This window comes from Haemaphysalis longicornis, unplaced genomic scaffold (assembly GCF_048455015.1).
Source record: "Haemaphysalis longicornis isolate Haplotype H1 unplaced genomic scaffold, Haemaphysalis longicornis Haplotype H1 scaffold_2, whole genome shotgun sequence".
Lineage (NCBI taxonomy): Eukaryota > Metazoa > Arthropoda > Arachnida > Ixodida > Ixodidae > Haemaphysalis > Haemaphysalis longicornis.
Window position 1 is genome coordinate 213,738,750 of NW_027526295.1, and position 25,465 is coordinate 213,764,214.

Genomic DNA, 25,465 nt, shown 5'->3' on the forward strand with positions numbered 1-25,465 from the left:
CTTGCTGCTGTGTGCCCTTCCTTTCTCCGCTTTCATTCGCCCCGCACACAACAGCACTGCCTCATCCCGAAAGCACCAGCGGGCTCCCGAAACATACAAAAGAGCAGCAGGAGCGCGCTATGACATGCCGTTGCTGTCACGCGCTTCGTGCGCCCGCACGGAATCGCTCGCTGTCCGACCGGGAGGTGAATGTCGGGCACGTCGACCGCTGCGCAGAGTCCGCGAGAAGGAGGGAGGGAGCGCTCGCCGCTCCAGCCCCCGGCCGAAGGAAGAATCGAGCGAAGGACAGCGAGGGAGAGAGAGAAAGGGAAGAAAGGCGAGGAAGGATCCCGATCGAGCCTCTGGAATCTCAAAATCCCCCGGCCCGCCACCGACTAACTCCCACGGGGCGGCCAGCCATCCCGAAAGGCTTTGGCGCGCCTCGCGACAGCGCCGAGCTGTTGCAGCCTCCGAGAACAGTGAGAGCGGGCCCGCACGCGCGAACGGGCGTAGCTGCGCGGGAGCTTTCGCCGGCTTCGCTCTCCGCGTCTCGTCTCGCGAGCCCGCGCGGCTCCTGCCCGCGGGATAGGGGAGGAATTTGCGCGCCGGGGAAAAGAGATGGATGTTCGTGCGCTGCCTCGCAACCGCTCTTGCGACGCCGCTGCCGAGAAGGGCGCCGAGGGAAGAACGAGGGCTAAGGACGGGGAGGAAGCTCGGTTCGCGTCGGGCTTTCCGAAAGAGCGTGCGCTCGGCAATTCCCTCTAGCCGAGCGAGCGAACGGCGGCCGCTCATTCTCAAAGCGGGCGCGGCCGCGCCGGTTGCGTTGGAAACCTTTCTCAACACGTGGATCCCGGTGCTGCTGGTGAAAGGGTGATGGAGGGGAGTTCTGTTTGAACATCGCCTTTTTGTGTGCGTGCGTTGAGCGCGCCTGTTTACCCACGGGAGCTTGGATTCAGCCGTTATCGCGTATGGCAAAACAAAAACAAAAAAAAGGAAAAGGTTACTGGCAGACAGCTTAGGGCGGGGGATTGTGGAGCAGGAACGGCGATGCGCATATTTGACAGCAGCCACAAGGCCTAGCTGACAAGAACGAGAGCAGGAAAAAATACGAAACAGAAACTTGATATCGTTGTCGGAAGAGCTTAACCGAGCTCCGGGAGGCGTCCCTAGTGTCGACGTTGTCCGGTTTGCCCTCCGGTGACAGCAACCGGGTCTACCGATCTCCATCGCCAGCTCCGCGTGATGCCTACAGCGTGCTGGTTCTAGGCCAGGCAACAGCGCTCGAGGCAGTTTACTGTCAGCCACGCAACATGGCCGGGAGAGGGGGTGGGTCGAAGGGACACGGGGCAGCAGGGCGGAAGGAGGCCGGCTAAAGGAGACGGCACTCATTAGGTAGACTTATCGCCCGTCCTAACGGTCGCCTGTGTGTGCCGAGAGAGCCTTCGTACCATTCGGGTCGTCGCCGCCGGCACTCAGCAACGGAGAGCGCAAGGACGCCGACGGCCCGAGGCGCCGGCGTCCCTTCCTTGGCGTGGGCCACGCGTGACGGCCGCTTTTCCGCGGGCTGTTTTCTCGGGAAAGCGGGAGAAAGGGGGCGCAGGAAACCCGGTAATGAGGCCCCTAAATCGATTCCTCCCGCCCGCCCGTCCGTGCTGCTCGTGCCTGCCAAACCCGAAGGGTGCTGGCGTGAACGTAAAGGGAAGCGGCCGCGCCGGAGCCCGCGCTCGATATATCGGCGCCGAGGGACGCGAGACCGATATGGGCGTCGCTGCTCGCCTCCAAGGGCGATCCTCTCATATTTCCTCCGCTACTGCTCGGCGCTCCTCCTTCAGCAGCCCGCAGTGAGAGATGCCCTTTAAATGCTGGGTGGCGTGCAGCCCGGTGTCGAGAGTTAGACGAAGAAAAAAGTCGCTAGGTAGATCTAGGGGCTATCTACGTACGAGTTTGTCAACAGAGCGGACTATCCCGCCTTAAGAAGTGTGATAGCATGTATCGTCCCGCAACCCACACATCTAACTTCACCCCTCACTTATCCGCGACGAACATCGGTACCTACCAGCTCGTCTAGATGGCGCCACGGGAAGCGGGAAAAATGGTCCCGGAAAAAAACGTCCCAGTGCCAATCTAGGACAAAAAATGGCTGCGCCTTAGCTCAGCTAACTTTGGGTATGCAAAGCAAAAGCTTGGCTTAGTCTGTTTGAGTCTTGGTCTCGGTTGGTTAACCTTTGATGTAGCTGTGTTCCCGACCACGGCTCAACACCATTCGGTCCCGTGCAACGCTCACAGAAGGGGGCCCGCCACGCTTTCATTCGGGGCGAAAGTGGTGTTCCTCTTCGCCAGGCATAAGATGAGTCACGTAGCCCGAGACGACCCAGCGGCGCATGCGTGGGAGGCGGCGGGGTTGGTCGGCTGCCGATCAGCCCCCGCGACCGCGCGCCGCTGAGCTGATCAGTTGAGCAGAACGACTGAAAACGGGGCCTTGTACCCAGCGCCGAAAGTGGGCCCTGCGAATCACGCGATGCACTTCCAGGGGTGTGCCTGAGGTCAAAAGGTGAATTGGCGCATCCGCGGTGGAACCACTGGACGAAAGTAATAAAGCTTTGCTCTGAAAAAAAAAAAAAAAAAAAAAACAGGCCATCTTTACTTACGTGAAACCTGCGGCATTTAGTGTATAAGCGTATTCAAAGATTGTAAGTCTCTCTCTTGCCACATGGCGCGCGCTGATTGTGTGCCGGAGAAGCGGCGGTGGTAGTCACTAGATCATGCGTAGCCTCCAAAGACAATCTCGAAACAATCTTTACTAGGAACACATTGTGGGAAGGTCCCATCGCTCTCAGGCGTCTTATCATCCATAATGCGGTTTCTATGCTGAGCGCTCAGCGTCTTAGGCATTGATGCCTTCGAATTTTGCCCACGGAGATGAAACCGTTGGAGTGTATACAAGTATGCGGCTTTGCTGTACGCCTCGTGTCTCTGAAGCCCGAAGTGTTCTAGCGCGAAACGTTGGAAAACGAGTGTCCCGGTGTGTTATTTTAGTACGCGTTTTTCGCCACAGAGATGAAACGTTCTAGTGCGAAGCGCTGGGAAACGAGTGTCCCGGCGTCTTAGTAACGTGACTACAGGAGGCAACGACAGGAGAGGCCGACAGCCCGAGTCCCAAAGGCACTTCGCCGCTACAATGGTCCCATGCTCGCGTCGACGAGTCTTTTAACTTGGTACAATTTGAACGAACTTTTTTTTGGTTTTGGTTTTCACCGCGTCTCATCTAAAGGGTTCAGAAATAGATGGGATGCTTTATTATTCGTATGTGAGCAAGAATTGGACGCTTCTGGAGGCTAAAATGCAACAAAGCAAATTAAACAGACAGACAGACAGACAGACAGACAGACAGACAGACAGACAGACAGACAGACAGACAGACAGACAGACAGACAGACAGACAGACGGTTTTATGGATGGATGGATGGATGGATGGATGGATGGATGGATGGATGGATGGATGGATGGATGGATGGATGGATGGATGGATGGATGGATGGATGGATGGATGGATGGATGGATGGATGGATGGATGGATGGATGGATGGATGGATGGATGGTAGAGCTGAACATGGATTACAAATTTTAATCTAGTTAATCGGCAGGCAATGATCGATTAATTGATTGGTTTATCAGTTGGTGTGGACTACACTACAGAAAGAATAAAAATAATACCATATTTCGAGTTGCAAGTCTCTTTTCTTGCTAGAAATCACCACAGGTGCGTTGAAATCTCCTACATTTTGCATTTTAAAGCAATATTATGTTAGTGTGTGTCCATGTGTGCAAAACAGACCCTCGCGTGGTACAGACGTGGCGCGAACGGACCATTAACTGTCGCTATTTCTGGAGGGAGCGGGCCCTGCGCCTCTCGTCTTACCATGGTATTATAAGAACGGGTTGTTGTTATGTAAGGCAATACCCTCAAACGTGCTTACGAAAAGTTTTGGGAGACTTGATATCTGGTCTACTCGCCTTACGTGAGTTCAACCGATAACTGGTTAAAGAATTTATTCGCGAAGAATGTATTAATGGATTAATCGGTAGGTTAATCGATCAAACGCCCACCAGAAAGAATGGGTGGAATGGATAGTAGCCCGAACAACAGGCACCCGAGACTCGAGCTACTAGAGTTTAAAAAATAGAACATAAAGGCACAACACAAACTTGGTTGTATGTTCTGCTATATAATGTGTTCTGCTTAAAAAACACAATCCAGCAGGAAAAGCGAGGGAGCGTACCCCGGCCCACTCCCGAACGCGTTTTGTGCTACCAATTTTTCCGGAAACAATTTCTCCGGTACCAATTTCTTTGGGACCATTTTTTGCTACCTTGGCTTTGGGACCATTTTTTCCGGGACCATTTCTTCCGGGACCGTTTTTTCCGGGAGCATTTTTACCAACACCCGGTGCCACGGATACCAACACCATCCAAACTGCGCTGGCTTAGCAAGATCTACAAACGCAAGTGGAAACCCCTCGATGCGATGTTAACGTAACCTCGAAATGGTGCTGCAATGAATAACGGGACACTTCGGCTTACGAGTGAATGAGCCGAGTCATATGAGGGCAACTGACTGAGAGAGTGAAAGGTGTAGGCAACACTGCTGCCTCGTGCTTTACCCCGAAGTACCAGCGTGGACGGATTTAGTCAGAAAATATTTCACCAACACCGGTGTGCACTGCGTCTCCAGTAAACACCAACGCCGGACATTGGTGTCCTGCAAACGGAGTGACAGCGACCTCCGCAACTGCACAGGGATCGCGAGTTTGTGAAACAGGGGAGTGTAGAGGAAGTGCGAAAGCTGAGATAACTGTATATGGTATGTGTCATTGCACAACAAAGCATCGTATTGGCACACACTGGGTGAAAGCGCGGGACATTTGTATAACATTTATTGCGTGAAGAAGTTTCTCTCGGTGGTGGCCGGGAGCTCTATTCCAAAGGGGAAATTGAGTGGAAGTCCGTGAATGGAAACCGATCGGCACCCCATCAAACCCTGTAGTTATAACTATACCTCCATTTATATACCGTAAAATATGCTGTCAAACCACATACTTTATTGACCCCTTCTTCACATAAGCTATCATGAGAGCAATGGTTTATTTATTACGCTACGAGCGATGTCAACTATGGAGACTGCTCATGAAACCTTATCCAAACCGTCAAACAAGGCCGGCTTGGAACCAACAAAAAGAGCGAATTGATTTAGTGCCCATTTCGGATGAAATTTTTCTATTCATACATACCCAGGCCTTGCAGGCTGCTCGAACGTTTCTCATTTTAGAAAAAAAAAAGCTCCCTAAACGTCAAAGCACATTTTTCAAGTTGTGACCACGAAAATAGTGGTGTCCAACTGAGCGTTGCCGAGTTTCCAGTCATAGGCCTCATTCCCTCGACGCCCCGAAGAACGCCGAAAAAGGTGATTGCTGCACCGCTGGACGAGGCAGAAACACAAGTTGCATTGTGAGGCTCTGCCCACCGCGTGTTGGAATCGAACCAGTTTAAAACCAGAGTTGTAATCGAAAAGAGCAGCCGCCGCACTCCCCGTTTTTCCATGTGGCTCCGGAAGACATTGCCTCAACGAAAGTGCGCGATACTTTTCCTTGTCTTTGAAAGGCGAAGCTGTTTAAACTTGAGCTTGACTCGGTGGCGTTAGTAAAAAATGCCAAGAAAGAAAACCGCGACGCCTGTAAAGGGTGCACCACCGCAGATAGGGTAATATAACAGTGAAGCCGGCTTTAGCGACTGCTCGAGCGTGAGCACAAGGGGCGCATGCGTATGCGCACCTCTTACTACACCATTTTAAAGGCGATAGTCTTGTTGGGCTACTAAAACGACAAAAAAACTGACGCAACTTGCACTATAGTGGTGCAAGGCTGGAGAAACAGCGGAGCTGGGGATCGACATAGCTTGTTTCCTTCTTGTATCCGCTGTCAGTGTTGGGGACACACTGGAACAGCCTTATAAAATCCGTCTAGCCTTAGCCTCACCCCTCAGCACTTAGCCTAGAGTAGCAAGAACATCGCAAAACGTAACGAAGCTTAGCAAAGCCTAGGAAGACCTAGCTCAACTTAGCAAAACCGGAAGAAGCTAGGTCGACTCCCAGCTCCGCGGTTTCTCCATCTTTGCACCACTGGAGCAAGCTGCGCCAATTCGTTTTTGTTGTTGTTGTTGTTGGGCACACAATGCATCCACCTGAAGCGTTGCAACCACTTGGAATTTGTTCCGTTTCGCGGCTACAGACGCAGACTCTGGCAGCTGCTTTTTTGCTCAATGTTCATTTAATTCTGTCGAATTAATACGTTACCTGGACATTTTTGAGCCAAGTGGGCACCGACGCCCATGAGCTAGAGGGTGATTCGGCCTCGCTTTGCTGGCTGTCCCGCAATACGCGGAGCCTCCGCGGGTGAGCTCGCTGCTGAGCCGCTTTGCAGGCTGTCGAAGTATTAGCGGCACGTCAACACAACACTCCACAGCCGATTCGTAACAACATCACAGATAAGCCCAATTTTACATATTCCTGAATTCAACGACCGAATGTTCACTTCCCGAACGCCATCCTTGGGTTTTCTCAGTTGTTTTCTTGTTTTCAAATTCCTGGTCTTACAAAATTTCTGTGACCCCCCCCCTCCCCATCCCCCCCCCCCTCCGGTTGACTTGAGAGGCCATGTAGACAAAATGAAAATTTGGTTCATTCGAGAGATTGCCTCGTTGGAAAAACACTGATACCACTTTTAAAGCAAACTTCACCAAAATTAGCTATAATATGAAGAAAACAGAAAATAGGCATGCGTCAGCTACTTTTGTGCGCTTAATCTATGACGTATTACGGGCAGATCGTTGCGATTGCCTATGCGCCGACAAAATCCGACGCAAATTAAGCACTACTGATAAGCTTACAGAACCAGCTATATGTGCTTAAAGGTAGTACATATTCTTTTTGTAGTAAGGGTGGGGTAAGCAATGTAAGTTACGGACGAACACGTGACCGTAGAAGCACCTGCAGTTCGTACGGCGTCCAGTATTGGCGGTGAGTGCGAACACAGGCGGCGCTGCGAAGCGCGCCTCCGTGACGTCAGCTTAGGGATTCTCGCATTTGTCGTCTGCTTCACTCAGGATCGCTCTCCCTGCTGTTTCTTTGCGCTCGGTCAACGTCTGATGCTTGTCCGCACCAGAATTGGCGTGTGGGTAACTTTTTATCATAATAATAAGCTTAAAATCGCATACACTAGCTCATGGTGTCAATTAAAGTATAGTTCTGGATACCGCTACTGGAGAAACATTGCCGGCGCCACTCCATTCCTTGCGAAGCCGGTCCTGTGCGGAGCGCGAAGAGTCGGAGCTAGGCGTCAGCTTCTCATGTAAGCATTCGAACAAAAGGAACAGTCAGCTGCTAATAACCGACAACAGCGAAAATGGAAGACCAAAACAAATTCTAGGCCTTCAGGGCTGTCGGATTTGGTAGAAGGCATCACGATTCCCGGTAATCATATGTAAGGTAAAACAGTTTTTGCAAGCTTGCCGAACGCTCAAACGCGTTTTGTCACATCACTTTACGTTGTCAAGGCATGAAAGTTTGCCGACATGCACTATAGACTGCAAAAACTGTAGGTTGAGTTCCAAATAACCCAGTGTGTATATACGCGCGTGCTGATTCTATACCAGGCATCTAACCAGTATGGAGGTTTATTGAGCAAAACGAGTCACGTCTTCGTTAAATTTATAGTAACACATAAATGTTTGCTAAGACCTGGAGGGATATTTCGGAACATTTTGCACAGCCATATCTTCCCAATATTCACATATGAGTTATAGGAAAACTGTATTCACGAGGAGGAGGAGGATTAAGGGGAGGAGGGGAAAACTTTTTTTTAACAATTAAATCGATCTGGTTGTTGTTGCCGGGTCCTCAGTCGAGGACAAGCGAGTAAAAGTAATTTTCTTCAAATCATACAACGCCATCCCGAGTAGAATAGGACTTGTTCTTCGCGCCTGGAAGGGTTGAAAAGCAATAAAGAGCTACTTGGAATTGTTCTTCGGTTTCGAGTCTTGTAATATATGCAGGTATACTATTTATTACGTTAGTTAGCGAGTATATCATGCCTTCAACACCGTAATCATGTCATCATTGTTCGAGTTGAGAGTCAGTTCATTATGATAACGATATAATTACGATAGAAATTCGGAGCACAAAAGCCGCCTTCGAGTACTGTGGACCACGTTGTTTAGGGCGCGATCGCGGTGGCGTAGCACAAACCTTCTCATTGTATTTGCATGTGAATAAAAATTCCCCGCATTTCTCCGAGGGGAAGAATGTGAAAGTGCGAATGCACGAGTTGAATTTGCGCGGTTCGGTAATGTTCGCGAAAGAGAGATCACACACACACACACAACTACAAAGAAAGAAAGATGCATTTAATCACAGACACCTATTTGTGTTGTCGTTGTACTTGATTGCTAGAGCGGATCTCAGCTTTGAAATTTCGTGTCAGTACTCCTTTAAGCGGGTGCATTAGCCCTTCTCACGCCCGATTCTTGGCCAATCCCCCACGTGGGTATGTGCCATGTCAGCGGCCAGGCAGCGCGCGCCCATCTCCCCCCGTTGCCAAGGAAGACGAGGAGATTCCTGGCCAATCCCCCACGTGGGTATGTGCCATGTCAGCGGCCAGGCAGCGCGCGCCCATATCCCCCCTTTGCCAAGGAAGACGAGGAGCGCGCGCACCCGCAGCTGTTGCTATGCGGACGGCGGCGGACGCTTCAGGCTCGCTTAAGAAGTGCATTCGCACTTAAAACAAAGCACGCTGCGGATATGCACCTTCTTGCACGCAGCCGCGGAATGAAAGCCAATTTGTGAAGAAGGAATGTATGCCATACAAAATGAAGGAAATATCCAAACGACCTTTGTGAGGCTCCCAAACATCCCGAAACCTCCTAATAAGAAGTTGGTGACGGCGCAGAAAAATTAATGTGTTGGGCAGAAAAAAAAAGCAAGAAACATTAATCCGATACAAGACAACAACGAAAGAAACAGAAGAAAGCCGCTTTATTTCCTGCTGTGGGATGAGCGTGTAGAGGCCGCTGCTTGGTACGTAGTATTAGACTGTTGAGTCTTCATAGGAGCATCTCAAAAATACTGTAGGGAAGCCTACGCATTTTGAATACTTATCGAGAAGCTCTGATCGCTGATCCTCGCGAATAAGCCAGAAAGGACGAGTTACACACGATCTTCTGACCGATACTCTGAAGAAAGTTGTTCTCTATTTCTTCGTGTGTTGCAAACTTGTGGGGAATACTGCTTCAAATTATTCACACGCGTCAGAATCTGGCAAAATAACTGAGTCGCTAGAAATACGCTTTTTAACGCACTACAGCAACGAAGCGGGCGATTTCTAGCCCAGACACTGTTGCCCCTCACAAGCGGAGTGTAGCAGACGACAGCGGCGCGAATCCCTAAGCTGACGTCAGAGCCAGGGGCGCCACTCAAAGATCTCACCGCCAATGCCGGCCGAAGCTGCACAACCGTCAGGCCCATTGGGCTTGTCTGACAGGACACCGGCCAACTGGCATAAGCGACATCGCCACTTACGTGACCCCTATTGTCGAGCATACCGAGTTTGTACTATCAACCGCAAGAAAAGTAAGTTAGGTACAAACACAGCCAAGTGCGAACAGTGGTCTTTTAGCGATATCGTTGCGCCAGCTGTAAAGGTAGACGCTAAACAAAGCAACAAAAAAAAACGCTTCGCTGTTCGCAGCAGCCTTAGTCAACATACTAACTTTCGCTCTAGGTGCGCTCCCCCGACACGTTATCGCTAAAGTCACAAATCACACGATTTAGTGGGAGAATTAAAACTTTGTGCTGAAATGGTTGAATTTTCAGTGAATAAAGCATCCTTTGTTGCTGGACAACCGCGGGGGGCGCTATAAAACACGAAATCTTTCGAACAAACGGAACTTGTATTTTGTTTTTATACCCTCTTTACCGAAGAAGTTAGGTTGTACTCATGAGCATTTAATGCGCACGTGGAGCAAAGGCAGCCTGTATCGGAAGCGCGGCCACAGCATTTAAAATACTTACGCATGGTTAATGTGTTTGCGATATCTAGGCTATGTGCGGGCTGTGTGACAGCCTGGGTAATAAGGAACCCAGAATAACATCCCTTGGTTTTCAATGCCAGCACCCGTAGCGACTGCCTGTCCTCAGTTCAGAGGAAAGTCTTCGGAGCTTCCAGTGGCTTTTTTTCTCGGAAGGCGCGGCTCAGGCAACTGTACTACGCTGCTGGGAAAGAAGGGGGAAAAAATATCTCCTAGTATGGACGGCGCCATCAATGCGTTTTGAAGAGTCGCGCAGCCTATTTTCAGTGTTCCTGACAGTCGACACCATCCCTTAAGGCACATTCCCACTGGCGATTCGCCTCGTCGCGCGACGAAACGCGACGTCGCAAAGCGATGAGCCGGCCGTCGCTTTTCGTCCCTTTGCGACGGCGGAGCAGGGGCGACATTCTCGTAACGGTTCCTTTTGAAAACGTCACTTTTGCGTCCCTTTCAGCGTGACGTACTTCCGGTTAAGCAGTGGGCCTTTGATTCAAATATATAACTGTTCTTGCAAACGCATTTTAAGTAACTGAAACCGTATCAGAGTATCCTTTATGTGTTTATTGTTCCGATTTGATTGATTGATCGTAGGGTTTAACGCGCCGACGCAACGCAGGCGATGAGGCGCGGCGTAGTGGAGGGCTCCGGATTAATTTTGACCACCTGGGGATCTTTAACGTGCGCCGAAATCTCGTACAAACGGGCGTTTTAAATGCAGAGCATTTCTTAGCCTCGCCTCTTCCTGCGTCGGACGGCGTCCACAGCTCCGCGTCCGCAGCAGGTGCGCCTCTCCTCCTTCCCTCCTCTCTCTCAACAGCAGCTGGCGCGCGCATGCGTCGTAGTCAGCCCGTTCGCTCCGTCGCGGTCTCGGCGTAACAGGTGCGTGATAGCAGCGCGGTGGGGCGTGTAAGGGCGCGCTGCTTGCGCGTGCGCGCTCTCCCCCCCGTACTGCTCTCCCTCTACTGCGCGCGCTGCAAATATAAAGCGGCTAGCGGTCGCTCGTGCTTCAGTCACTGCGTTGCTCCTTCCTTCCTTGGTTGACGCTCGCTCCCCCCTAACGCGACTTTACTCTCCTCTCTCTACCCCAAACCAACACCAACGCAACTACGACCCAACTACCCACCCTAACGCGACTTTACGCGGCGTTAACGACCCCCAATGCTCTGCATTTACTCGTGTTCCCCTCGCGGGAAGGCGCGGGAATTTTTTTTTTTTTTTTGCTTTCCGCCTCTATCAGAAAAGCGGCCGCCGCGGCCGGGAATCGACCCCTCGACCTCGTGCTCAGCAGCGCAATGCCTTAGCCACTGAGCCACCGCGGCGGGTGTGTTTATTGTTCCGCGAGCGAACCTACAATAAGGCGACGAAAAATCGTCTGCTCCGAGTAACCACGGCTCATAGCTCCGCCGTGCTTGCATGGCGTCACATCCGGGTGTTCGCTTTTAGCCAATCAGGGCTCGCTCAAAAGGGACACTTTTGAAAGGGACACAAAAGGGACAAAACACGACCCCAGATCGCTCTCGGTCCGAATTCCCTCGTCGCGGGACGGCCCCGCAAAACCGGATAGCCAATCATCGCCACGGAGTAGGCAGACGTAGCCGGAAACGAAACGTTCGTTTACATCCGTCAATGCCAACGGCGGCGGGCGGGCGAGCCGCCGCCTCTGGCCTCGCTCGGCCACCGCTTGGCCCGCTATCGCTGTACCCGCCGGGTCGGGCCGGCAGCAACTTCCCGTGCGCTTCGGCCCTTTGGTCTGTGGCTTCAGCTTACGCGTGCACTAATCAACGAATAGCGTGAAACTCATGAGTGTGGAGAAACGTGTGCGGATTATAAAAGCAAGTAATCATCGTATATAGGTGGATAGCGAGACGATAGGTTGACTTGCAGCCTCTTCGTACTTCTATCGGCGACTGGTAAACACGCGTAGAGTTCAAAGGCGTCAGAACTTTGCGCCTGTGAAAAGAAGCGAATTTGTGGGCCGTGATGCGAGTGTTGTGGCGTGAAAGCAAGCGTGTGCATTTCTTCGTGCAATAATATGTTGAAAAGAGCCTTCTTGAGTTTGTTATTTTCTGCTCCTCCCGCAACCCGCAATGCTTTCGGCATTTTTCCAGGTTAGTAGCATGTTTTTTAGTTTAATTTCTACCTGTTTTTGTCGCGCTCGTGTAATATAATTTTCTTTGACTTCGAATAATTGGCGCACCAAGGAGGTCGTTCAAGTCGGGAAGCAGCTGCGCTGAACGCAGTCGCATCATCGCTCATCGCAAGTGCGAACACCGCCTCATGGCCTCATCGCGCGGCGCGCGCCGTCGCGCGACGAGGCAAATCGTCAGTGTTCCCGGAATGTGCCTTTACTCGGCAACACCGCTTTTTCCAACTTTAAATAGGCCGCTCTTCCGGCGGGAAATCGACCCGTTGCAATCTTTTCCCGACAGATGGCCCCACAAATCCTGGGATGCTGATCTGCCCAGAGTATTGTAGTTTTCCTCCGCGCTTCGTGGGCTCGATTACAGAACAGATGATTTTTCGGGGTTTGAGACCTCGAAATCGTTCAGGCATCACAAAGAGGAACCACATAATCACCGTGAAGTGTGGGCTGGCGAAGTCGCGTATTCACCAAGTCGGTGTAGACTACTTTATCACGCATGTGCAAGGTACACAATTCAAGGCTTCGGTTTAGGCCTCCTGGAGCGAGAAAGATAAGTCGCAACGATAAAAAAAATTCTGTTCGTTGCTAAAACTCGTCAACAAACCCTTTCAACAATAAGTTATCATATTAACGCTATTTCACGCTCTCGCGATTTCTTTTCAATTGATTATTAGTGGACACTTCCAGAAAACCTATATGTACGTCTGTAACGCGTGATGAGGTAAATTTTCACCGAATAACAAACTGATACAATAGCATAAAGACCGCGACATTTGCTTATTTACTACCACCTATTATAATGGCTGTAAAAAACCTTTTCAGCAATGCATCCGTGTATAGGCGTGAAACCGGGTTTATTGGGTTTGGTGCATAGCGCTTCAAAGGAATGTATAGGATCTTATAAAGGTACGCAATAAAATGAAGGCATAAGCACTTTGCTATTTTGATATCAAGACTTCTTATATTGCCTCTAAAGGTAGTGAAGCCGTCTTTACGGAGGTTCGGCAGAGCGGGAATTTCTACGTAGAGATGCTTTTATTTTATCGTTTGTATTCCATTATTGAATATTGGCACTGAAACTATACTTGGGAACAATTTAAGAACAGCAATAGCTCATGCACGGTATCACCACACCTAAGCGACGGACCCGGATGTGAAAGGGCGCGCGCGTATTGAAAGGAGATTGCTATGAATGCGCGATATCATCTGCCTTTTCTCACGCAGCTTGTTTGTCGTCGCAGCAGTAAATTAAAAGCACATTAAGTCCAAAGAATCACGGAAACTGCTCGTGCCATGTTCAAAATATTCGAAGTTACGCAGTACTTGTGCCGCGCGGAGTAACATCCGGCTGCGGTGATGAGGCACAGCGGCAACTTTCGTTGTAGTTCTTAAAGGAACCCTCCTACACCTTTTTCCACTTTTTTTTTTTGAAATCCTAAATGCTTGCAGAACGTAGTCACCGAACACATCCAGTACTTGGATTACGGGGTCGCCAAGTACGTCAGCCAAAAATTACTGCTCTACGCCCATCAGATAACTTGAAAACTCGCCGAATAGATTTTTCTCTCTTTCCCGGTCTTGGCGTTTTTCGACCGCTGGAATCACGCCGTTACAGCGGTGTAGCGGCTATTGGTCGGCTTTCCTTCAGTTGCAGCAATGAAAGCATTCGATAGCAACTTTACAAATAAATCCACAAAAGTAAAGTAGAAACGTGCTGCGTAATATGTGCTGCGACGAGCAAATCGCGCAGTGCCGCTCCGTGCTAGCGATAACTATAGCTTTCGCAGTGCTTCCAGACGTGAAGGAAAGAGCGAAAGCGTTTATTGAAAGTTTTGCAGGGTCCCTTTAAGTTGTACCCGCCAAGAGGCAAGGGATTTTGAAGTAAAGGTGTGCTTGTACCGCTTTTTAACAGCGAATCGGTTTAGCGAATCGTTATTTTTCGTGTCCGCAGTTAAAAATACCAAGAAAATGCCGAGCGCTCATCTGTGCGTGCCTCGCGGTGACCGCCCATCGTCCCCGCCGCACGTTTGTCAAACCAAGCATACCCACTTAGGGAGGTACGCCAAGATTGGCAAAAAAAAAAACACTCCAGCGTTCGCCGTAATCGTGGCAACACTAGCTCGGAACAAGAAAGACACTGTTGGGTACGGGAAGGCCGACCCGAGCCGACTTCCGTCGCCTCCGACATACATGTGGTAGCGCGGTGTCAAGCGAGCGGCCAGCCGCTGTTGCAGCCGTGAAGAAGTCCAGAAGCCGTAAGCTAGCGTAACTGTTTACTTCATAGCGAGAGGTGAGCCGAAGCCAAAGAACAATGCCCCGACGGGCGAGGTTACAGTATAGGACTTGAACAGAGTGACAGCATTGATTCACTGCTCAAACAGGAATAAGTTATAGCGCTTGAGGGGCTCGTATTTATACCCAAAAGCGCCAACGGTCAAAACAATGTTCCCTCTAGATTGTGCACAAGCCACGAACGTCAGAGACACACACAACACTCTTTCCAGAGTTCGTGAGCAGTCGGTAGTAGCCGCGCACGCTGAGTCCGAGAGAGGGGAGAGAGGAGGTCTCTCCAGCGGACGCGGGGCTTCTGTGTCCTTGGGGCAGGTCTGGGCCTGCTGCGTCGGCACGCCATCGAATGTTGATCGCGCCGATAGATAGGCGCGAGAGATCCTAGGCTTGTCGGAGCTTGAAAGCATGAGTCACCAATTAGGGGGGGAGGGGGGGGGGTGTCTTGCTTGAAAGGCGCACGTAGTGGAGGCTTCGCCGCACAGCCGAGGAGTGTTGCAGGAAAGTACGACGGCGGGCCGATTCGTAACAACATGTCATAGCATACGCACCTCCAAGGTGATGTCCAATGATTATCACTTTAAATAAATCAAGAAAGCTCACACCTATCGCAACAATTATGGAGTAAAGGTCGTTGCGGGCACGAAGAAGCAACAAATCGGCTGCAATCGTGGACTTAAACCTTCGTGATGATCGTAAAGGTTGCGCACAGCTTTGATACCTTCAAGTCTTACGTGGTAGTGTGAGCTCCCTTCATTTTTTAATGCAAGAAGAGAGAAAAAATTGGGAACTTAATAATATCTGTAAACGAGCGGTGCGTATATTCGCATAAGTACGTTATTTAACCAAATCACAGTTAATCTTGTTTTTTTTCATGCCGTTAATCGAGTCTTGGTAAAGTAACATAACTGTAAGGGATTAGACAGGACTGAATTAGTAATCTTCGTTCATCTCAGCCAAGAAAACACTTTGTTACATGCGTCACTGTGAAGAACCAATACTAATAGATTTCAGGATATATAGTGGAGTAAGTTCTGAGAGCTTCGGCCTGTGTTGAATCATAGGCCCAAATCAAATATCATGCCGCAAAGGCCGCACACGGGCACCTTTTAGCAGTTGCACAGGATAACAGCGGTATTGTTCGACTAGGGAACCAGTAAACGGCGCTAGGTTCATGTAAGCCGCGCCGGGCTTGCACCTATCTGCTTGTACCTATGTGGGTTGCGTGAACGTTCTATACAGACCAACCTGAGCTATGGTCATGCAGTCCTGCAGTTTGTTCCGACACTGATGGGCAGTTCGTTCTACTTCAGATAGACCTTTCTGCGGCGTTCGAGTGCTTGTGCCCTCGTTTTTATTTTCGCTCGTGGAGGAAGTCAACATCAATTCACTTATTTTGAACGGGACCCGCATTTGCTATACGAAGTGTTCAACCTGATTAATTGTCTATCGGGACACCTGTTTTATCGAAGTAAGATCTTCGGTAAAATAGGGGTGTGCTCTGTCCCTTATGCATTTCGTTTTTTTTAAAGCCACTGCTGCTATTAACTAATGATGTGGTCATTAATTAATTGATTAAATAATTATTAATTACAACTTTAACATCGCAGCTTACATGGCCTTATTATCTTGGGCGGTAAATTTAAGATGGTGGCATATGCCGATAATTCGGGATTGCTGTTCACTTAGACGCCAAGGGTCTTTCGTTGGCAGATGAATTCGGGGTGTTCTAGGGGCTAAAAATGCATTCGAAAGAGCTCTTGTTCTTGGTTTGGCAAATTGACGTTCGTCCCTATCTGACATGCCAGCCCTGAATGGCCATGTAGGCCGAAAAAATGCTGTTACGTACTTTGCAACATGACGCCTGAGACCATGGTAGACGAGCTGAATATCTCGCTCACAAGCATATCTGACGGCATCGCGATACCCGCTGCGATTAAGTAAAGGCGAAGATCTACTACCATCGCCGTATGTCCGTAGCCTGTCTGACAAAAGGTGGGAATCTGGATAGCAAACTGTGGTGTGGAAAGTGCGCGGATAGAGTTAGATAGATTGGTTTTCTCCAACGTTATCAGAACAGCTAGTGCAAATTCTGACCTTCTTTGCATTGCTAGAGTGTGAATAGCGTTTTTCATACCGAGCATTAGTAGGAATAAAATTGAGCAAACGCGAACATTGCGAGTCTCTTTTATTATAACATACAAGACTTCGATGCAGTACACATGGGCCTAGATTCTTTAGACACAGTAATTATCGCGTTTTGGTAGCACGCCGTACAAAAAGCACTGTGGTTGATTCCTCTGTCCCAGGAATCAGTAAAATCTGCAGCTGAGCATGATTTGAGGGTCGGCGGCTTTCTTGTGAGTGTGCTTGGTGAGTGACGTCCTGCTGGCGGGTCGCTTCGGCATAGGTGCACTGGCGTCATTTCCGTGACGGACATGACGTCAGTGAAATCTTGGGGTATCGCGGCATAAAACACGTTCGTGTTAAAATATAAACCCGAAAACGAACAACCCAAAGTATAACGCGCTCTTTAGTACCAAAGGTTGCTTCTCCGCACAAGAAGAACTGTATGCAGGGGTGCACCCTTTACAGGCCGCTTGCTTCGTTGTACTGGCGTCACTTTCGTGACGAATATGACGTCAGCGAAACCTTCGTGTATCCGGGAATAAAACAGTCTGGTGTTAAAATGTCGCTGGACGTATTATATGGGAAAGAAGAGCGATAACTATTTAAAAACCCGCTGGGCCACGCCTCAAAGCTGTCGATGACATCCCAGATGAAGGACGTCGGACAGTGTTCACGTCGGCTGTCGGCCCTCCAGCCATACGGTCGCGACCTGAGTGCCGCTCTTCACTCGACAGGAGGACCCTGAGGCTCTCCGACTTTCCTCCCATGAGCGTCAGAAACGGGGGTGGGAATTCGTGTACTCCGTCGGTAAAAAGTGAATAACGTGCTCGCGAACAGAATCCCTGGTTTGAATAGAGGGGGTTGACTACACGAAAAAAATGGACGCTCTGGGGCCAGTGACGGCCACACCTCTAGTGCGATGATCTTATCTGTGTGACAAATGGCACCCGTGCATCAATGCCTTTCGCTCATATCGTGTGGAGGGAATCTCCTATAAAGCATTGTCACTCACCCCTCTCCATTTAGCCGCGCCAGATTTTGCTTCTGATAGGTTGGCAAGAGTGACGTAAGCTTATGGTGATTGGCAGCTCCTGTTTTCTTTGTGAACAAATTAAAAAAGCAATGTCTGCGTGGTAGAGAGCTTCAACAATGCGTTAGCGCGTGGAACGCGATATTTATCTGGGGGATTTTGGGTTGTGAGTCGCAATTTCATTGACGAGTTCCAAGCCGTGTAGCAGTGAGGCCCTGCGGTCGAGTGGGTGGGTCATCAAAGAAGTGTTCCTTTAAGACCGCATCGGCTGGGCGAACATAGATCTCATTGTCCCGCTGCTACTGCAACTGAACTCACTCAGCTGTCTATCTGGTGTCCTTGACCACATGTCTACCAGTGTTAGCTTGTTGCATACTACATGATTCAATTGTTGCTCAACCTACTGGGCAAAAAGATGTTTATTTCTGCATGATATCTATTACAGCGGTACTGCCATCTTTACGCTTCCCTTCCTTCTCGAAAAATTGTTTGCGCACGAAAAGAAAATTTAGTGGTAATAACACCGCGCACTAAAGAGCTGCGTCTGATTTATCGCACCAAAATGCCTGCGCCCGTCAAGATCAGGAATGTGGGCTAACCCGCATGCCTGCACGCACGCACGCACGCACGCACGCACGCGCACGCACGCACGCACGCACGCACGCACGCACGCACGCACGCACGCTCCAACCCATTTCAAAGACACAAATATAAACATTGCCCCATGGAGTGTTAAGTCTGCGGGACAAGTCCTCGCTAGGAGAACAGGAATAAGGAACATGACATTGACCACACCGCTTCTTTTTAGGGCGCAGCCTTTTGGCGCCCGTTCGTGGGCTGAGGGGCGTCGCCGTCGGTGTCTTTGAGCGAACGATGGCCAGACCGAACAGGGAAAGAAAGTAGGGGAGGAGAAGGCGGCTCACCGTAACACCACGAGACGCTTCTCCAGTGTGCCAGGGGGTGGGGGGGCGGAGGGGGGGGGGCAGTATGCTGTACCCGCACGAGACGCTCGTCTGCGCGACGCTTGGCGAAATTGTAAGGGGGCGTGCGCGTGGCGATATTGTGCGCTCGCTTCCTAAGACGCAGTTCGCGGTACCTTCCTGAGACGCACTTCGCGCCGCTGACGTAGCGGCTCACCATAGCTGCCGTCGAGAGAACCAACGAGTGAGGGCTACCTCAGCGCACTGCAGCCATCATGAGTGAGTGCTGAACTGCGAGTGAGGCCACCGGCGGTGCGCTTCGTCAACCGCTGCAGCTAAACGAGCTGCCAGAGCGGAGGCTCAGCACCGCCGACACCAGAACCCGGAGTGAGGTCTGAACAATGAGCGAGGTAACTGGTGCATGTTCTTCGTCAACCACTGCAAATACAAGTTTTATTTAACCAAACATGTCCGTCTGAAATTATTTGCCTCAACCTATTTTGCACAGTCAAAGTAGCTAAGCAACTGCGCCCAAATATCGCATTAGGGAGTATCATAATCGCCAGCCAATGTTTGTACCCACAACGCCAGGCTCTCGGCCCTTTCTTCCGCTAATTATGCCATTTCTTCTATGGTAACGCCTTATGAACCGTTTGCATATATTTTACGCGCATTGCAATCTTGACCGTATAAGAGGTAACTTCATTCTGCATTTAAACTCGCTTTCTGCGAATAATACTTTGACATCCACTTGGAATGCAGGCGTACCGTTACATAATAGGCTACATAGCTTTATCGATTGATTGTAGGGTTTAACACGCCGATGCAACGCAGGCGATGAGGCGCGCTGTAGTGGAAGGCTCCGGATTAATTTTGACCACCTGGGGATCTTTAACGTGCGCTGAAATCTCGTACACACGGGCATTTTTGCTTTTCGCCTCCATCACAAAAGCGGCCGCCGCGGCCTGGAATTGAACCCGCGACCTTGTGCTCAGCAGCGCAACGCCTTAGCCACTGAGCCACCGCGGCGGGTACATACATAGCTTTCTCATAAACTTCGCAGTTGAATAAAGATTCTTCCTGGCCCAGTATACGAACCCAGGACTGGCGCCAATCCAGGGACGTCGCTCTATCAACTGAGTTAACCAGGGGGCTGGCCGTTGTAGCCCGATAGCGAATGAACTCGAACTGGACGGACCAGTGTTAATCGACCAATTTAGGGGAAATCTCTAAAATGGAGTAAGCTTCCGTGATGGAATATTTTCTTTCGCCGGAACTTACTCCATGTTTGGGATTCCTCCTAACCTGGTCGGTTTAAACTCGCTTTCTGTAGCCGAAAAACTAGCCCAGGCACGTTTTAAGAAAACTGCGCTGCTTGGAAGCTAGGGGCACTGTTAATGAATTAATAGCGATCATCTCGAGCACATACTGGTGTCGGTGTTGCCAGAAACCTAACGAATGACTTGAAACTGCATCGACGTACCAAGCCATATTTGGGCGGTTATTCCAACACATCTACAAAAAATGGCAGACCTCGTGTAGTCGGAGACCGGAGACAGTAGTGATTGTTCATTCACTGTGAATTCTACAATCGCGAATCCTCGCAAAGCAAGAGCGGCTGAGCGCACTCGAAACTTTTCATACGGGAAGAAACAGCTCGCTTAGTCCATCAGATTCCACGGAATGAAAATCTCGCATAATTTTTTAAAGCTCGATACCAAAACAGAACGCACAAAAGTTAAACTAGCCCCCTCAAACAGGTGAGGGAGAAAGTTTGCAGGCTATAGGAGACAGTTTGCAGGCCTTCTTTCTACGTAGAAGGTGTTTGCACATGTCAGGTTAAAAAAAAAGTTTAGGGGAGACAAGTGAAAAAATTGGAGGAAAAAAAAACAAAAGAAAGGGACTGGGAGCAAGGGGAGTACCGGCGGCGGCGGCGCGCGAGGCGGCATTTAATGAAGCGAACACGGAGCGCGGCCCTTCGCGCTCCGCGACCGCCGGGGCAGCGCCGGTGCTTCTGCCGCCAAGGCGATCAATTATTTAATCACGTCTTCACCGCTCGAGAGCCGGCCGCCGGGGCTGCGGCATGCCTCCGCCGCTCCCGCCGCTGAACCATGTTCCCAGTGCGCGCTCTCGCCGTCCGCGCGGCCAAGTAATTGAGGCAAGAATGCGGGAAATATCTCTGGAAGGTAGAAACAAAGTCCAGGCAAGGAGAGAAATGCGCTTCATAGAGCCTGAGGTGGGCGCCGAAGAATATGAACTGGAGCCTTCAGCCATCGTCGCCCGTCTTAAAGGGACCCTGCAATAACCACTTTCACTCTTTCCTTCGCGTCTGGAAGCACTGCGAAAGCTACAGTTATCACCAGCACGAAGCGTCATTGCGTGATTTGCTTGTCGCACCAGATACGCCTTCCGTTTCTGCTTTGTTTTTGCGGCTTTATTTTTGAAGTTGCTATCGAAAAGCGTTCATTGCTGCAACTGAAGGAAAACCGGCCAACAGCCGCTACATGCCCTCAGTGACGTAATTCGGGCTGCCGAAGAGCGTCAAGACCGAAAAAGAGAGAAAAATTGTTTGAGCGAGTTTCCTAGCTATCTGATGAACACAGAGCAGTAATTTTTGGCTAGGGTACTTCGCGACCCGCGAATCTAAGTACTGGGTGTGTTGGGTGACTACGTTCTGCGAGCATTTAAGATTTCAATGAAAAAGTAGAAAAAAGTGCTGCAGGGTCACAGGGTACACATGTTTCTTCCCCAAGTTCACCTATTCCCGGCCAGACAGGAGAACCGGCGAGATGAAACCGCTTTCCCTCCACTGCCGGACGCAGCGTTTCTAATAATACCAATTATATTTATCTCAATAACGAGAGTCACGACTCGAAGCATACATTTTAGCGAAATTGCGTAACTTTCTCAAAGGTTCGCTTTCAAGTAAAACCAGCAAGTGACATACCCGCTCTTACGATTCAGGGCGCCGCTACCATATTCGCGCCTGCTGCAAGTTGCGGAGGCTTCTGGTGCTGTGTATAAAAACTGCCTTGAATGGATTACAGCTTGCCGGAGAACAGCCGGCGCGTGGCTGCTTCGCTGTCTCGGCGGCTGTAAAGCACGAAGCTAACGGATCTTCATGTAGACAGATGTCCCGGCGAAGCGGACGCCGCAGCCGAGATCTCCTCTACCCCTCTTTCAGACTCAATGACCGCCGCTATCGCCGGCCCCTCACGAACTAGGAAAATGTGTGTCTTTGCTATTTTCGGGCCATGTGCACAGAAGCACTAGGAAAGCCGCACAGCCGTCACAGATTTTGTGCGTAAAAAACCACCCTCTTGGTGGATAGTTCAGTTCATTTTGCAGCAGCGAGATAATGCGGTCGCCCTGCCGAGTCACGATGTAACCTTGCCCGGAAGGGTATAGCTCCTGTATTGCTTCGGCTCACCTCTCGCCATGCAGTAACCAGTTAAGTTTAGCTTTCGCTTCTTGTCGTTATCACCAAGGTAGCAACATTTGCTGGCCGCTCACCACCACGCTTCCACACGCATGACGGAGGCGATGGAGCCCGGTTCGGGGGCGCCTTCCCGAATGTAACACCGCACACAACGAAATAGTTGTGTGATTAATCTCACACCGGTAGTGAGGGAGAGAGAATATAAATTTTTAATTGTGAGCTCATCAATGCGTGATGTTTAAAGCCTCGGTAGGTCCGGTACTGTGTGTGTGTGCAGGGGGGGGGGGGGGGGGTGTACCATTTTCGCAGGATTGAAGGGGTTACCTAAAATGTCACCCCTGGAAATAATACGGTGGAATCGGTTTTGGGGAGAACGGAAGCTTTTCCTTTGGAACAATTTCCGCAGTATTGAAGAGGTTCTATAAAAAGTCTCTCCTGAAGCGAATACGGGGGCAACTGTTTTGGGAAGAACGGAACCTATTCCGTTAGAACCATTTTCGCAGGATTGAAGGAGTTCCATAAGTTTTTTCTGAAGCTAAGTTGAAGTTGAAAGTTTATTGCGACAACATGTACAAGACTGGCTATACAGTTGTCGAGGGGGACGGTCAAAAAGGCTACAGGAAAAAAAAAAAGCCTGACAAGGTGACGTCCCCCTTCCCCCCCCCCCCCCCCCCCCCCACGTGTTGGCGCGACTCTGCGGGAAATGGCACGTACTTTGTGACAATAAAAATTAACAAAATAATGCACACAATTAACACATAGAAAATCAGCTTTCAGTTTACAGAAAGACAATAATTACAATGACAATTCAACTAGGAAAAAAACATACACATCAGCTCTCGGATTTCAGGAAACAATGAGTAGAATTCAAGAATTCACAGCAAGAAAGAACAAAAAAGACAGTTCTCAGTTTTCATAAACAAACAATAATACAGTACAAGATTTCATACAGCGGAAAAAAAATACCTCAAAGTTTCTAAAAGAAACAAAAAGTTGAAATACGCGTTTTTTACTGCAATTCCAAAAGGTACATGTCTAATTTCCTCTTAAATCCTTGTTCAGATTTAGCATCTTGTGCCATGGTTAAAATTGCGGGGTGACTGTTTAAAATGTTAGGAATCTGGTAGCTCAATTTCTGGTGCCCGTAGTTTGTGCGAGTTTTTGGCTTTGTATATATTACCTGCCTAAACCCATATTCATGTGTACGTGACGTGTATTTTCTGTAAAAGTCATTAGAGTCTGTCTTTATCTGGTGATAAATAGTTAAAGAGAGTTTTTTTATTTAGAATGTTCATAATTGTCAATACCCGATGTTTCTTAAATAATGGAGAACTGTGGCTGAAGTAGGGTGCATTTTCAATTATGCGTAAGACTTTTTTTTGGAGCCGGTATAGGTTTTCTATGTTTGTTTTCCCTGTTGAACCCCACACTAGAAGGCAGTAGTTAAGGTGAGAATGTACTAGACTGTAGTACAGTTGCCTTTTTAACCAAGCTGGTAGTAAATATTTCATCTTATAAATAATACCAATGCACCGGGATATATCCGTTCTAAGTTTGTCAATATGTGGAGACCAACTCAAATTTTCATTGAACACAATGCCAAGAAATTTGTGTGAACTAACTTGTTCAATACATTCGCCTCTGAAATTGAGGAGAACCTGTTGCCCTAAACGTTTGTTGTAAGCTCGAAAAATCATATATTTTGTTTTTCTTGTGTTTAAATTCAGTTTATTTGTATTCAGCCAAATTGACAAATTTTCAAGCCATAAATTTGTTTGTCTTTCTAGCAGAGCCAGGTCTCTGCCAGACAAAAAGACGTTTGTATCATCTGCATACAGTATTATATCCGGGGTGAAAGGCAAGTTAACAATGTCATTTATATATAATAAAAATAATAGCGGGCCGAGAATAGATCCTTGTGGAACACCGTACTTAATTTGTCCAAAGTTGGACCTGGCGTGACTAATTTCTGTGTATTGAAGGCGATTATGTAAGTAACTCTTGATTAGACTGAGACAGGTTCCCCTGATTCCGTATGTCTCAAGTTTCTGAAACAAAATATCGTGTTTAATAGAATCGAAAGCCTTTTTAAAATCTAGAAACACTCCTATAGTAAATAATTTTTGTTCAATGTTATCAATAATTTTATCTTTTACATTTAGTATTGCCATTTCAGTTGATTTTTGTTTTTGGAAGCCATACTGTTGTTCGGCGATGATATGGTTAGTTTTACAGAAGCTTAAGATTCGAGTATTGATTACCTGTTCTATTACTTTTGAAAAAATGGGTAGAACTGAAATCGGTCGGTAATTGTTCATATCATTTGGATCCCCACTTTTGAAAATTACGGAAACTTTGGCAATTTTCAAAACATCAGGAAAATCACCAGAATTGAGTATCAGGTTGCATATATGTGAAAGTGGCTGACATATATATTGCGCGACTGCTTTCATCGGCTGTATTCTAAATTCATCAATCCCACATGCCCGGCTGTTGTTTAGTTTTTTAATTAAGCTCAGAATTTCTGATTCCGTAACGGGAAACAAAAATATTGAACCTGCAGTACTAGATGGAATACAATGTTTTTTACTAGGACTAGCTGTGTGTGTGACCTTAGCAGCACCCGATTGTAAAAAAATGATTGTTAAACTTATCTGCAAGCAAACTTCCCGTGCACTGCTCTCCGTCAATAATAATCTCGGAAATAACTCGTCTCTCGCCTTTCGCCATGAGGTTATTAATATTGTTCCAGATTTTCCTGGGGTCGTTATAAATGGCTGCAAATTTATTTTCAAAGTATACATTACGCGCGTTTTTAATATCTGAATTTAATTTGTTCCGCACTTTTTAAAACTGAATAAAAACATCATGATTTCTAGTTTTTATAAACGAAGCAAACAGTTTATTTTTTTCTTTGATTCTCTTAAGGAGACTGCGGTCAATCCATGGTTTCCTTATTTTTTTGTTTCTCTTTAACTCTACATTTGGAAATGCTAAGTTATAATTGTAACGAATTTTGTCTGCGAACATGTTGTAAGCATCTTCAGGATTGGTTGCAAGCAAGACTGGGTCCCATTCGGTCACGGCCATTAATCTCTGAAATATCGTAATATTATTATCATTTATTAATCTTTGCATAGTGGGTGTATTTGTTGCAGTTTGTTTGTATCGACTTGAAAATGGTTTGAAAAAAAGGAAGATTGGCATATGATCACTAACATCTGAAATTATTACACCTGCTTGCAAACTGCTTGTTTCGTAGTTCGTGAAACATAAATCAATCAATGTCTGAGATACCGCCGTCACTCGCGTCGCGATATCAATGACGTTTTCATACCCACAGGGAAGAAAGATGTCCAGCAAATTTTGTGAAGAAGAGTCTCGGGATAATACGGGAGGAA